Below are 15,017 nucleotides of genomic sequence, written 5' to 3'. Positions count from 1 at the left end.
TTCAACAAAAATGGCTGGCGCAGTTCCCGTGGTTGCGTTATGAGGGACAAAACATGGTGTGTGTACTGCAGGACATGTGGCCTGTCCGTTGCAGGCAAAACACATTTTGTAAATGGGTCTACACAATTCAAAGTTCAGTCATTAAAATTACACAATGAAAGCCAAAAGCACAAGACGTGCAGGGACCGCTGCATCACATGAAGCTCCCAGTCTCTCCCCACCTCATTTAATCGGATAGATGAGACCAATCGCTCGGCGGAGAATGAACAAATGATCATCAAGTTTAACACCGCCTACAACATCGCTAAAGAGGAACTCCCGTTCACAAAATGATGAAGAATAACGGACTGAACATCAACCCCACATATTCCAACGACACTGCGTGTGCACAATTTGTGGGAGTTATAGCAGACACACTCAAGGGAAAGACCGCTGACAAAGTCGCATCCGCCCCCTACCTCTCGCGGTTCCACTGACAAATCCACCGAAGAGTGCGAGATTATATATGCCCGTATCGTTGAAGATGGAAAACCAATATTCTTATTGGCCATATTGTGGTTGAACATGGCCATGCAGAAGGTAAGGAGTGTGTCTCATATAGCCAAATGATAATAACTATATGGAAAAATGCTCTATAGGTTAATTATAATTTCCGTTAGAATCAAATTATTATTTAATGCCATCATGCCCAGGTATCTTATAAAAACACACAGAATTGTGTGTGTGTGTGTGTGTGTGTGTGTGTGTGTGTGTGTGTGTGTGTGTGTGTGTGTGTGTGTGTGTGTGTGTGTGTGTGTGTGTGTGTGTGTGTGTGTGTGTGTGTGTGTGTGTGTAAATATAAATATTCCATGTTACGTGCTTAATTTAAGGCGTTTATCTATCTTTATTTTTATTCTTTATCTATTTATTTGTCAATCTTTCATAAACATAAGGTCATGTATTAATAACACGCTTTACAAAGAAAAATATGGTGCTACCTAATTTGTTTTGGTGCTACTAAATGAAAAGCTAGGTGGCACCAGTGCTACCTGTCAAAAAGTTAGTCTGGAGCCCTGTAGGTGATGTAGGCATAATTGTCTGTCTTCTCGAGACGTTCAACGTGATATATTTGTAAAAGCGTTTATATTTTAGCAAAGTATGAGAAACCTTTTAACATTCACAAACAGTTTATGATGATAATGAGCGATTTGTTGCAACATCCCATCTTCGTTCCATTGGCAGACGTTGTACAGTGAGCTGACTTGGGTCTACAAGATGGCACCCATGATTTCAGTTGGCAGAACTCTCTCTATATAGGGCTCTGCCCAGGGCTATGTGATGCACCCGCTGCAGAGCAGCAATCACACCTCCATCATCAAATTTGCTGCTGCAATGGGTTGGTGCACCTGATCAGCAGAAACAACAATCAAATGGGCCTATACCTAAAAAGGAGCCCTATGAATTATAAGCCATTTTAAATTTTTCACTTTGAGGTTTTCTAACATTAAGTCGAGTTCCCCTAGCCTCCCTATGGTCCCCCAGTAGCTAAAAATTGCGTTAGGTGTAAACCGAGAAGTAGCTATCTTGCGCCGTCTTTGAAAAAAGGATCGCTGAAACGCTTCGATTTGGCTTCCGGCCCCATATGACGTCATATGGGGCCATGTTACCTCCCCTTTCTCTGCTTGGCCCGCCCAGAGAATTTGGCCCGCCAATGAGACAATGAGCACACTGAAACCGGACGGAGGTATGAAGGGTAGTCCCGGAGACAACGTTTAGTACGGACGGACAAATTTCGTCCGGATCCGGAGGTATGAGGCGGCCTTCATGGCGCATAACATGCAACACAATAACGCAAGCGTGCATGTAGCTCCCATTTGGTGAAAAGACTAGACTGCGTCAGGTTGGTTGAGAAGGAATTGGGAACCGCGACATGGAGGAAAAAAGGATTGTTTCCTAGGATTGTCCGTCGGAGCCCCGCTGTAGCGGGCAGTGGGGCTGGGCGGGCAGCCCCGGGGTTGGCCAGCGTTCAGCAGGTAGCCCCGGGGGTGGCCAGCGGGCAGCGGGGCTCAGACGGACCGCTGCCGTGGCAGCAGGGCTGGGCGGGCAGCCCCGGGGGCGGCCAGCATTCCGCGGGGCTCCGACGGACAATCCTGGGCAACAATCCTTTTCTCCTCCATGTCGCGGTTCCCAATTCCTTCTCAACCAACCCGACGCAGACAACCCCGGGCAACAATCCTGGGCAACAATCCCCTTCTCCTCCATTTCATTTCTCCGTTGAGTCTGTAGCCTACTTAATATTGACGTGGAAGTGGAAGAACCAGAGGCGTCTGAGAACCCGTCGCAGTCGTTTGAGATTCATAATATCATACGGAGGCGCAAACAGCTTTTGACCATGATAATATATATTATATAGATATCTAAATATAATATGATATTATTTAGATATAGAGCTCCAGGACTCCCGCCGGAGCACCCGGAGTGTTCAGTGTTCCACTGTAAACACTAGCGCATGGTACCGTGGCTGCAAGCTGCTCAGGGCCACACCCCCACCCTCCACCTTGACCCGCCTCTAAAAACGGCACGTTTGTGGAGAGCTCATTGTGGGACTGGCTTGTAGTAAACGTCTTCAAGTACTGTATTAGGGGCCCACTAACACCTTTATTAAAGCATCCATAAAATAGCATGCCATGGGACCTTTAAACAAATAACATTTCCTAGCATTCAGCTAATATCTCCTCATGATCCAATAGCTATGCGACCCCTGAGGGTGTTGTAAAAAAACTCTGGTCTTCTCAGCAGCACGTAGGCTGATAACTATGAAAACTATGTAAACTACACTACCGTAATTTCCCGCATATAGGCCGCATCGTGGACAAAACGCAAGCCTTTGATTTATGTATTAAAAAAACAATTGTGTGCATGAGAACGGTGAGCACATCAAACTCGCGTAGCAGCTCGGACCCGTCTTTCTTTACTGTCTCAGAGTGTGTGTCGCTGTTAAACACCTGACAATGAGCTAGTTTACCATGATAAGACCGCCATATGAATCTGGAACAAATGAATAAAGACAGGATTTGGTCTCCTATATTTCCTATGCAGGATAACTCATGTGTGTTTCCATTGAAAACAAGAACATTCAAAGTGATCCTAAACTTTAAACCTACTCTACGTTCTGTTGGGCAAAAACATCAACCAAGAAATTTAAACAAATAATACAAACTGAACTTCCACCATCATGCATAGCGCACATTTAAACAGATAAAAGAGCAAAGAGGAGCCAGCTCAATAAAATCATCTTCCCTCATGGTATAATCTATCTATCTATAATCTATGGTATAATTCACCCCTGTGAGATGCGTGCCAGCTCACCAGCATAACCTGCAATGTCCACAAAACCAAGGAAATGGTTCCAACCCAATGTAGAAGAGTATATCACCCTTGTAGTTATGTGGCCCAGAACATTTGACTCGGACTGTAAGAAAAATAATAGCTTGTAGCCTAGAGGCCTAGACCTAATCACTAGTATCAAAAGAATGACCTGACAGGTGGTGAGTGATATGGCTGTGATCTAGCCCCCTAGTTCTAGCCAAAGCAGGTAGCCTCGGTCTAACATCTGCCGACAACAACCTGTATATCAAAGCAGCATCTTCCTCATGGTATAATCTGAAACCCCTGTCAAATGTGCTAGAGGGACTCACTTCACAACCAATAAGCTTTTATATAAGACAGGCAATTAACTTCCCTTCCCTCTCTCAAGCAGTCCGAGGGCGAAACAGAAATAAACTTTCAGATTTTCTAGTATTTTCAATTACAGTATCTTCATTTTACAATTGTATCTCTATGCTTGTAAAATGTATATTAATGACCATTAATACTTACAAGACACTGCTTGAAAAGTAGATTAGGATCTTCACGCAGGAACACAGGAAGTCCTTTCATGGCTGCTTCCTTGCCATGTCTGACGATGTTGGTGGTCTCAAAGAAAAAAAGAAAAAACAGAAAGATAGCTCTAATAATAGCAAGACTAATTGTAATTCAACAGATTGAATTTCATCTGGGCAAAAGTATTGTTTGGTACTGTACTGTGCACACACCTCATCATCAAGCTTTCTCAGTATCTCCTTCAGATCCTTGCCAAACTCTGTTTTTCGGGCGCGGTACAAACTCAGCAGTAGGGGCGCATATTTTTCTACAGCAGCTCTGAATGTTCCGAGTAGATCTATGTTTGTAATACAGAAAAACTCCTCACAAATCTGTAAAATGCAGGAAAAAACAAATATGTACAGAGGAATAGTAAGTAAATTGGGAGAATTTGTAACCTGTCAAAAATTGTCTATAGCCATTATCATTTTTAAAAGCATTTACAGCCTCTCCAGGTTGTAGTGGGTGCCTGCTTGCGTGAATGAACGTGCGTGCACGTGTGTTCGTGCGTGTGTGTCGTCGCTTATTCGCTTCAAATACTTTCTTTTCTTTTCAAAACTTGGGAATTAATACGGCGCGGTAAATAAAGTATTTAAAGCGAATAAGGGACGCTGTTTTTGTTGTTTATTTGGTTTTGAACGAATAGTTTTGGACGCATGCATCGGCTTTGAGTTTGTTACTTTGAAATCACACACACACACACACACACACACACACACACACCTGCCCGAGTGATGCCGCAGCGCGTTGACTAGTCCGTTCTGAGGCGTCCATAGGCTTTATGGTTTGTGTGTTTGAAAGCCGTGACACTCCTTTACCAGTTGGCCTGAAATACTCGACTTGATTCGGAGGACTCACCTGCCTCAGCCATTTTTCATATCAAAGCAGTGAAGGCGGGGGGAGGGGGAAGAAAGAGGATAGCAGATTAACCAGCAGGGCGCGCACAGCGCACAGACTTGTGCGGAGGTGAACTTACAGTGAGCCGTTTGACGAGAGAACAAAAATAAATAGTCGGTCGACTGACCGCGGCACTAGTCTCAATGTGCTACGACCAACAACTCTGGTGGTCTGATCACGTGCTAAGTGCATGATGCCTGTAGTGCTAAGGCGAACTCACCGACGAGAAACTGTGTCAATTTCCAATGGATAGTGTAGCCCAGGGGTCCAAACTTTTCACCTACCATAATCTAAGATCCGAATCATCAAGCTGGGGCTAATATTCAGATCTTAGCTCCGCCGCCGGGGGGCTCCGCGGTCGGGGTTCCGCCGCCGGCCATAGGCCCGGTCAGGAATCTAGCTAAGATTTGCTAAGAGCTGAATGGCCCGGTGGTTGGGGACCGCTGGTGTAGCCTATCTATGGGCAATTAAAATGCATGAAAATGCCATGCTGTATGGATAACGCGAACACATTGGGTACCTACATCTAATAGAAAAGTATTCATCGAACCGCAGGCCTTGACTAGGCTAGTCTACATAAAAAAGACGTGTGCAACTAGCCTAGCTAAACACCGAATTGTGTTCTCATTTAGGAATGAGGAGTTGACGTCACGGCACAGTAAGCCGTGTAAGCCCCCCCCCCCCTTCCGCCATGTTGGTAGGTACGCCCCTCCGAGTGCAGCTGAGCTTTGCGTGCAGCTTTGCATTGTTGACACGGTAGCTGCTAGCAGAGGAGGTTGTTGAAATTCTTTACTGTTTTAACAATGCCTGGAAGCAACTGCTGCGTTAAAAACTGTTCCAATGCCTCACACGATCGCCGAGGAAACCGTAAGAACAGTGGGCTACAGTTTTTTTAGGTTCCCTAAATGGAGAACGCACTTAGGAGAGCAAGTATCCGACATCACGAGGAGACGTCGGATTTCTTGGGTGGCTGCAATCAGAAGAAAGGACCTTACTTTCGATAACATTCCCCAGTCGATAAGAGTGTGTTCTCTGCATTTTCACTCAGGTACGTTCTCTAAAAATGTCTTTAAATTTGTTTATGTTGTCGTCTCTTAAGCCACGAAGTGTACCTTATGTTGGTGCGAACCCTGAAGTGCATCTGAAGTTGTTTTCTAGCAGCTAGCTAGCTACCTAACAAACTGTTGCTTCTTAGAAAATGCTCGATGGCCCAACCATTAATGTTGTTTTAAACAAAACTTTGAGATTCAGTTCATGACATTAGTGTTTCCCATGATTGTTTTGAGCTTAACTAACACATTTTCTGTAAAAGCTTAAAGACCGGGTAAACCAAAAATAATTATGGGTTTTGAGTTTATAATACCACAGGAAAATATATTATTAACCACCCTGCCAAATTTGAAGGACTAAAAAAATCGCGAAGTATATAAAATTATGCTTCAAAGTTGATGAAAAATGAGCAGTAATCCCTGGCTCAGGACGGTGGGGGCGTGTGCGCTGCAGGCCAGGAAACCACGCCCATCACCGGAGAGCCAACTGCAAACTGACAATTCAAACCAGACTCGTGAGCGGTAAAACCATAGACGGGTGAAACCACAGAATGCTAGTGCGCGGTTAATGTATTTATACCTAGAGGGCAGCAGGGGGCGGGTTTATGTGAGTATGACCGCTTTACGTAACGCGGTCTTCGATGTAGACCCGCCCATTTTAAACCTGCACACAGAACATTCTCTGAGGCCTAGCTCCTCAAGGAAATGATGAATGGGAAAAATATTTTTTACATGTTTTGAGGGACACATTTAAGGCCTAATTAATATGATAAGAAGAAAAATACTGAATTTGGTTTACCCGGTCTTTAAAGCATTGATTACATTGCATTAAAGCATTGATTGAAGCATTGATTGTACATTGTACATTGCATTAAAGCATTGATTGTAATTAAAGCATTGATTACATTGAGTTTTCATAATCTAATTATTCTGTTCTAGGTAAACCATCATATGAGATGGTGGAGAACCACCCTGACTGGACACCATCTTTGCGGTTAGGCCACAGTGATGTCAAGCCAACAGATGGAGCGAGATATCAGCGGCATGTAATGCACAGCAGGACCCAGCGCCAGGAGCAAGTGCCACCGCTGGCAGAGCATCAGGAGCAGCAGCCTCCATCCCCGACAGAGGAGCAGCGGCCTCCATCCCCGACAGAGGAGCAGCGGCCTCCATCCCCGACAGAGGAGCAGCGGCCTCCATCCCCGACAGAGGAGCAGCGGCCTCCATCCCCGACAGAGGAGCAGCGGCCTCCATCCCCAGCACAGGAGCAGCGGCCGCCATCCCCGACAGAGGAGCAGCGGCCGCCATCCCCGACAGAGGAGCAGTGGCCCCCATCCCCGACAGAGGAGCAGCGGCCGCCATCCCCGACAGAGGAGCAGCGGCCGCCATCCCCAGCACAGGACCAGCGACCGCCATCCCCAGCACAGGACCTGGAATGTGGACTCTGCACATCTAGAGGAGATGTAATCAACAGTCTTTTGGAGGAAAACAGAAAGCTGAAGGAGGAGCTTGATGAGTACCGGATGAATGAGAACTTTCTGAGTGGTGATGATAACATAGTGTAAGTATTACACAGGACTTGCAAGCTATGTAATGTTTCAGACACTTCTATGCAGTCTCACCCCATATCTGCCTCAAGGTAGGATGAAGAAACTCTCACCCTTCCAGCTTGTCCTGTTGACTCTAATGCGCCTCAGACTAGACCTGCCAGTAAAGCACATCAGCCATCTGTTTCGGGTACACAGGACAACAGTCAGTGATGCCTTTCACCATACCCTTGGAGTGATGTATGCACGGCTGTGTCCATTAGTGCACTGGCCAAGCAGAGACTGTTTATTGACGAGTATGCCACACCAGTTCGTGGAATCGTTCGGGGAAAAATGTAGCCGCCATTGTGGATTGTTTCGAGGTGTTTATTGAAAACCCCTCAAATGTACTGGCAAGGGCACAGACTTTCTCTCAGTATAAACATGCATACACCATGAAGTACCTAATTACACCCTTACACCTAAAGGGTGTAATTTCTTTCATATCCCAAGGGTGGGGTGGGCGCACTAGTGACAAACGTATAACAGAGCAAAGTGGTTTCCTCAACAAACTGTTGCCAGGTGACATTGTGCTGGCAGATAGGGGCTTTAATATCAGGGAAAGTGTGGGTATGATGTGTGCTGAAGTTAGGGTACCTACGTTCACAAGGGGTCGTGCACAGCTGGATGCGAAAGATGTGGAGGAGACTAGGGCCATAGCACATCTCAGGATTCATGTTGAGAGGGTGATTGGTGTTGTGCGCAACAAATTTAAATTCTTACACTCCACTGTACCTGTGAACATGCTCATCAAATGTCAGGGTGAAAACCTAATGCCGTTGGATAAGATTGTCACTGTTTGCTGTGCCTTAACAAATATGTGTAAAAGTGTTGTTTGAGTGCCTCTTTAGTGTTTCGTGTGTGAAATAAATTCTTGAAACATGATATGGCGTAACATTATTTATTGAGAACTGTTAGAATAGAAATAGAACTATAAATTGAATAAATAGAAATTGACAGTGCAACATTTCAAAAGGTTGAAACAGTAAACAGTGCAAAAGAACAATGTGCATTTAAAAATAAACATTAAAAAATAGCAATAAAGAAATCAAAAAGAAATGTGCATGGATGTACAATTCCTTGGCCTCTTCACCACGGTCTGTGGCTGTAGTTCACGAAGCACACTGGGGCCAGGTGATGCTTGGGAGGTAGGTGGTATCGAGAAATATTGCACCGCAAGTTCAGGGAGAGCCACCTTCACAAAGAAGTCCTGTGCCTTCTGAAGCCGTGCATTCCAAAATGTTTTGTCTGGAGCTATGCGCAGAATCACACAGTCCTTCAATGTCCACACTACAAAGTCACAGTAGGCACTCTCTGTTACAAACAGTTGGGTCTGGACCTGGGTGTAGTACTGGTGGTTCTTCTTGAGGTGCACCTGACCATCAACAGCATGCAGACAGAAGTTGCGGTCATCTGATGAGTACGCAAGGATTGTGCTGTCCTTGTACTTCACTTCTATGCAGCCTTTCCCACAACAAGTGCAAGTAACAATGGCATCTGGCGATGCTCCTACCTGTGGGGAGGCCGGGTTGACAAAAAACCCACAAGTTTCCACTTGTTGATGGGTGTGCTGATCCTTTGTTTGGGCAGTGTATGCCTGCCTCGCTGTCTCCTCATGTTTGATGCCCCAACTGGTGGCTGCTGTTCCCGGCCCACGTGTAGGATAACAAACCCTCTTTATGGTGGAGGGTGCTGGTGAACTAATGTCTGTTGCATAAACACAATGCATTGAGGAGGCTGTGATTCTTCCAGCCCGTGCAGCAAACCAAAGTGATGAGTTGTGCTGTCCCCGCGTCCTTCTCTCTATCTGCACTGCCTGTTCCTCAGACACATCAGCAATGCTCCCTATGGTCTGGCAGTGCTTCTGCAGCGCAGGCAAGTCACTCCTATCAAGGCCGCTTCCATTAGCCAGAGACTGTAAGCTGCGGATGGGCCGAATAGGGTCTCTGAACTCATCGCAGTATTCGGGTAGCACACTCAAAATTGCTGATCTTCGTCTTCGTCGTGCTGATTTCCCGGTAGAATACTGCTAGCTCTTCCGGTGTTGGTGTCGGTGTGTCATTGGCTGTTTTGGCTGGACGTGTTCTCAGCACAGGACTATTGTGGGTCTCACCGTCTATTCGTCTGTTTAGAGACCTCCGTGTAGCTGCAGCAGATATGAAATTGATGCGTTGGCCAACCTCTGGCAGGACCTTGTTGATGCTGCTTGGCAGCTTCCAGTAGGCCGGTTCGTCTGTGACTGTGGCCTTCTCCTTTAACCGTACACAGGCATCGACCATAAACAGCAGGGCTCCGACATGGGTGCACGACTCCGCTACACCAGCCATGCATGTACAGTGGGCCGAACACACTTGCCCCGATGGTGTGAGGATGACCCATGGGGTGAGTGGAGGATCGCAGAGCCATCGTGAATGCATGACCTGTTAGATACAAGAGGTAAATAAATTTGAGAAACAGTAAAAAGCCTTGAAGACAAGGGACACATTTTATTTCAAGTTACAGCCTAGTCTAGACCCCCATTTCCATTTGTATGCAGCTTTCCAGATTTACATTTGTCTGCAGCCTGAATCTCACAGACCTTTCATTCACACCGTTAATGGCTTGCTTTAGTCTAACCAGACCATTAACTACCCTAGCCTAACCAGAACTGGTTTGTCTACTTCGAAGCCCCCAACACACAATACCTAGTATGTTTCATTGGGCTAAAATCAAATTAGCATAACAAGCTGCAAAACATGTGGGAAGTTAATCTAACGTTTGTGTGCATGGAACACCTCGTTACAATCTAGTGTTTACGAAACAATCGCGGTAAATTACTTTGTCACTTTGGTCAACGCAATGTATTCACAACAGTATTAGCATAAAACTCAAAAGGTGAAGCAACTTACCTTTGCCAGTACAACAGTGTTTTGAGCGTTTGGAGGCTTGTAGATGGCCAGGTCTTGCACCCAACCACAGCAGAATGTCTCATAGCTTTCTAGCGATTTATGGCTTTTAAATTCTTGCATCGTATATTGACTGATGCCAAAAACCAAGTAGTTCACTATGTCCATATATGTGCAAGGTGGTTAAAGGTCCAGGTCTCTGTCCCATTCTGCTGCAGGTAGCTCGTATGGGTCGACGTTGTTTAAGTCAGACAGCTTCTCCTCATACCTCTGCATGGCGCTGGTAGTGAGTTTGTTCCTGTAAGGACCCTTTTCCTTCGCCTTATTCTTCTCCATTTATTTCTATCGTAATTTCTCCTGCGTCTCTGCGTCTATGTTTCCTCATCTGTCTGTATGCCGCTCTGACAACGTTTCTCCTGGCAACCGTGCTACCAGCATGGCGGATGGGCTCAAACCCCTCCCCTCCCCTCCCCAAAAACCACGTGACTCCTCATTCTGAAATTGAGAATGAGGAGTCACGTGGTTCACACAACTTCACACACCGTGTGAAGTTATTTTTTCGTTTCGGCAAGTAGCCGTGTAATAATGTAGCCTATAGAACGTCGTCGGTTATTATCTAAAATAAGCCCCTTAAGGGAGAAGACACCGCCGCTTCAAGTCGGGGTCCGGTTCGCCCTGTCGGGGCCTACCGTAATTTCCCGCATACAGGCTGCATCATGGATAAACCGCAAGCCTTTCATTTATGTATTTAAAAAAGCAGAATAAGAATAATTATGTAATGAATAGGCATATAAAACCCTTCAGCCAAGTGATCACTGCAAATCGATGTTAAACTTGAACTTGCTTTCCCCCCCTTTAAGACCAACTCTACTGCTTGGCACGCATTATTTTTGTGCAGCAGCTATGGACCTGTCTTTCTTTAGGCTTAGGCTACTGTCTCCGAGTGCGTGTCGCTGTTTAAAACCTGACGAGGTGTTCACCAATGAGCTAGTTTACCATAATAAGACCGCCATACAAAATGAATAAAGACAGCGAGGATGCAGGGAGTTCAGCAAGGCTACAGCTGAAGATCAAGGTGAATAGGTGCTGATATATTTTAAACGTCAGCATTAGAGGAATTGACGTGTTCCCCGATGGACAAATTTAACGCACAACTGTGTGTTTATGCTGAGACTGCTTTGCTTTTTGCTACCTGTCTGTGTGCGCCGTGCGGGCTTTGCGCACCGTCAAGGGAAAGAGGCGGTGGTTGAAAAAATATATTTCGACCGCTTATTAAGTTCACTCGTTGCTTATAATGGTTTATTCGTTTCCCAGTATTTCATTAATTTAGAAGACAGTTTTGTTAAAAAAAAAAAAAAAATTGTGAAACACAACACTGCCAATGTGGCAGTTCCATGCGCAACGGGGATTTATAGGCTAGTTTTACCGCGAGTGAGTGTTGAAGAATGAATGAATGCGGGTGATGCTTGGTGCGCGTGTGTGTGCGCGCCCATCTGTCTAAACACACGCAAATTAAACACGTAGGCCTAAGTGTATGAGAAGGAAATCGAGTCAGTCGACCTGCGATAAGCAGCTGATTCTGAACGGACTCGTCTTCGAGATGGACGTGTTCTAACACATTTTTAATCAATGAAATGTTAACAACAGTATATCTGACCATTTAATTTTTGAAATTTTAGGTGAAGCCGAGCTTCCCTTGCAGTCGAGAAGTCGCCACTATAAAAGAATGCAATGTATCCAACTAGCGGGATCTAAACAAACTAAGCTCCAGCGAATTACTACAATGCAGAAGTAGTGGAGAATGGCGAAACACAGCAACTCTAGCCTACTCTCAACCAAAATAAAACTAATCGCCGCCCGGTGCAGCAGTGTGAACTGCCCAGTTTTTAGAACGTCTCAGCCCGTCTCGTCGCAAGGAGTCGCAAGGAGTTGCGAGTTGCAAGCAGTTGCGTCGCGAATCTTTGGTCTGAACTGGGCTTTAGCATTATAAACAGTGGCGGTTTTAGGCACGGGCGAAAAACGAGACACACGAGAAAGAAAATGATCCGCATTTTCTATTAATGATAATGCCCCCCCCGTCAACAAATCCGCCACACATTGCTACCTGGGGGGTATTCCATCAACCAAGCTAAACCCAAAGCCGGGCTTATTTTGCTTAGCCTGGCTTCTTTCAGCTAGAGTTGCGTTCCATTAATGTGGCTTAAGGGAATCTCCGCTAAGTAACCTTGGCAACTTATCCGACCAAACAACCATCAAGCTAAACATAAAGCCGGGCTTCTTTCAGCTGGAGTTGCGTTCCATGAACGTCACTTTAGGGAATCTCCGCTAAGTAACCATGGCAATTTATCCGACCAAACTAACCTGGTCGGGAGCAGGTTAACTGTCAGGCTAACTTGGCGGTGTTTCAGAGAAATCCATCTGTCAGCAACAATTGTACCATCAGAAGGTTCCGCCAAGCCCAATCCTCACAATTTTGTCATAAATGTACATATATGAAGTAGGCTACAAACAGCGTATATTTTCACTAAGGGTCTAAGATTAAATGACGCAAATGAAATAATTCAATTAATTGCTATCTATTATTACTGTGGCTATTTGTTCAACACATTTTTACACAAATCTATTATCGCGTTATCAGTAATCAGCGGCTGGGTGAATGGTCTAGCACTTGCCCTGTGATAGGCCTACGTGCGACCCGAGTTCTAATGTGTAGTATTCTTGGCGTTGGCTTCATTTTGTAATTCCCTTTATTAATTTTATTAATTTTATTAATTACCTAATTAAGAATATTCAAAGAAATGGAAAATAAATGGCATGAAAAGTTATTTGATTTCTCTAGTAATGCTTCCTATATTAGGCCTACTATTAGTGTAGCCTACTCCTCATAGACCTCCACAAGCAGCTTCTGTTCGCCGCTGGAAAAGATCCCGCTCGGTCCTTTTCGGACATTTGATCCATGATTCGACATTCACGGTTCTGGGCTGGTTACATATCTCGTGAACGCGTGTAATCCACGATAATGTGAGCCTGGTTTGAACTAACCTGAGCAATGCCCGGCTGAACTGCGTTGATGGAACGGCTTTAGTCTCAAGTGGAAGTTGGCGCTAGTTCTAACCAGGCTTAATCAACTAATCGCCGCTTTCGTTAGCGACTTTGATGGAATACCCCCCTGGTCTGTGGGAAACACTGCCGTGATCCAAATGCAATCGCGGCTGCGACGTGAATGCACGGTAAAGTTGCGCAACACAGGTGGAGCTTATTGACACAACATCATGAACCAAGTCTGAGGCTAAAGCTAACCTCAATCGACCCAGACATCACAGAACTCTGTTCACAGAGCATGGTAGGCCCAGAGTCGCCATTACCAATTTCTTTTTTATTATTATTCTTATGGGTACATTCCCCAGGATTACTTTGAGAAGGTCACAGTAGGGCCTACTTCTTAATTTTCAATTTGTGCCTGAGTAGGCTACATTCTCCTTCAAACCTAAACATTATATTCTGACCTGTTGTTAGTATTGTCTCGTTGCAAGTGTTTAAATGCAATACATGAGTTTACATAGTCTACAGTTGGTTGTTCAGTCAAGTAAAGTTATGTGAATAATAAATCATATTATTAATATTAATGCCTTCTTTGTAAACTTTATTTTAATTCCGGTGGTACTTGAAGAGCCAAATCATTTCTAAGGTGGTACTCATGGTAAAAAGTTTGAGAACCACTGAGATAGATAATATAATTGATCAAAAAATAAAAAGTTCATTAGTATAGGGTTTGTGTTGTTCTTGAAGTGCTTCGCAGGAGAGTATTGCCCTCTAGTGGACAGCATGTGTATTTATTGACTGTTTTGGTGCTTAAAAGAGTTTCACGACCAACTCCTGCCAAACATCGCCAGTGCCAACTCAGCAGCTTTTAAAAGTAATTAACTACAATAAGACGTCTCCATTATCCGTCCGTGGGTTCAGATCTCGGGCCAAAACTTTAAATCTAACGTTTGGGGCGGCGGACTAATAGCATCCCACAGTGCGGAAATGATCATCAGATGCTAATAAAGTTTTGTTGAATCGGTGTGAGGCTGTCACCACAGGGTTCCACAATCCCGAAAACTGCAGCCAACTATGAAACATTTGTTTTAAGTTCGTACAAACGAACTGCGCAAGACGTACCTGAAGAAAAATAATGAACTCCGGTAAGACATTTTCAAGTTCTGTGACAACACGAAAGCCCTAAAAAAGTGTAAAAAGCAAGCACTGTATCAAACTTAGAGATTGTTGCCAAGTTATTATACGACGTTGTCATAATTGAGAATTGAGAATGCCTATAGTAAGCTCACCAGCAGTCCAAAAAACGTTTATTTGAATATCTTGCTATATAGTGTTTATCCTCCCCTTTTCAGCAGTGAAGGTCAGAACACATAAAAACATTGTGTGTGCGTGTGCGTGTGCGTGTGTGTGTGTGTGTGTGTGTGTGGTAGACACACACAATTGACTCTGGGGGGCAGTGGTTAGGGTCCAGTTACCCCCTGGCCTCAGACCTAAAGGTTTGTGTTTGTGTGCGGCCACATGTGTGTGTGGTAGAGCTATTTTGATGTCTTGTGGAGGTCAAACTGTTAATGTCTTGCTGAGGGAGTGTGCACAGTGTGATGTGGTCATTATTGGCGCAGTACACACACACACACACACACACACACACACACACACAC

At 44.9% G+C, this 15,017-nt stretch overlaps 1 pseudogene across 1 annotated transcript in view; it reads left to right on the top strand.

Moving 5' to 3' along the window:
* The first annotated feature begins 7,490 nt into the window (after nucleotides 1–7,490).
* LOC311361254 overlaps nucleotides 7,491–15,017 on the top strand; it is a 29,505-nt pseudogene continuing 21,978 nt past the window's right edge. The window contains exon 1 of the transcript in view: nucleotides 7,491–8,188. The product of the transcript in view is annotated as an uncharacterized misc_RNA (transcript). The remainder of the gene's footprint in view (nucleotides 8,189–15,017) is intronic.

This window comes from Micromesistius poutassou (assembly GCF_964030765.1).
Source record: "Micromesistius poutassou genome assembly, chromosome: 16".
Classification (NCBI taxonomy): domain Eukaryota; kingdom Metazoa; phylum Chordata; class Actinopteri; order Gadiformes; family Gadidae; genus Micromesistius; species Micromesistius poutassou.
This window is presented reverse-complemented; position numbering and strand designations above follow the sequence as displayed.